This window comes from Pundamilia nyererei, unplaced genomic scaffold (genome assembly GCF_000239375.1).
Source record: "Pundamilia nyererei isolate P.nyererei 1_Seehausen unplaced genomic scaffold, PunNye1.0 scaffold00156, whole genome shotgun sequence".
In the NCBI taxonomy this organism is placed as follows: domain Eukaryota; kingdom Metazoa; phylum Chordata; class Actinopteri; order Cichliformes; family Cichlidae; genus Pundamilia; species Pundamilia nyererei.
In genome coordinates, this window is record NW_005187557.1 from 1,164,271 (window position 1) to 1,165,358 (window position 1,088).

The window sequence follows — 1,088 nt, forward strand, 5'->3', positions numbered from 1 at the left end:
ACAATAGATGCCCAGGCTGAGATCTTCCTCCACGTTTCAATTCATTCTACAGGTAATTGTATCAGGAGATTTTTAAAAATATTTTTTTAAGCTTTACTATACAATTCATGCATATCTCCTGAGCTCTCAATGAATTGCTCTATATACACCTTATACTGAGAATCACTGGCCAAATGAAGCAGTACTAATCAAGCAAATATGTTGTGTGTGTATATATGTGTGTGTGTTGCATTTTACTTTAATTTTGGGAATTAATGTTATCACAGAATACTGTTTCCTGTTACATTTTCACATTTTGGCCGGTTTAATTCTGCATTATGTATGAGGGGTAGGTGCATATGAGCTGTTGCTGCACCATTTCTGTCTCAAATATAGTTGGGTTCTTTTTTATTTTTTTATTGATTTTTCTCTCTTTTTTCTGTTCTTTTGTTTTTGGAAAGTACAGCTTGTTTCAGTATGATCAGAAAGAAATAAAATAAATGTAAATAAAATAAAATAAATTGGCCGAGTGCATGGAACTGAGAGTGTGTGTTCATTTACTTCCCTGTGACCAACTGATGATCTGTCAAGGGTGTATCCTGTCTTTCACACTATGTCCCCTGGGACCTTCTCTAGCTGGATTGGTTAGGAGATGGATGGATAGATGGATTGATTTCCTCACTGGATTGAGTAAATGTGGTACATCTTTAATTTTAAGCTTTTTTATTGATTGAGATTATTTGTTCAGTAGGTTATTTTTCAAGGGTACAGCAAGCAGCCTTGATTGAACATGTGCAGCCTGCTTCGATTTGGCTTTATGATAATGACCAGCTGTCGTAAAGAGACGCTCACCTTATGTAAGATCTTGTCATGATCTGAAGTGAGCAGCTTCAATATTAATGACCAAGCTGTTGATCTGTATCTTCCCATCGGTCTACTGGGGCTCAGCTGACAGCTTGTTGATATCAGGAGGAGTAATCCTTCTGGTGTAGGATAAAAAGAAGCTTAAAGTATCAAAAAGAAAATGCCCTTGTCTGTTGTGAGTAAAGTTGCCGATACTATAGATTGAGAAGATAGCACTTGTTGTAGAATTCATATAAAAGATGGGT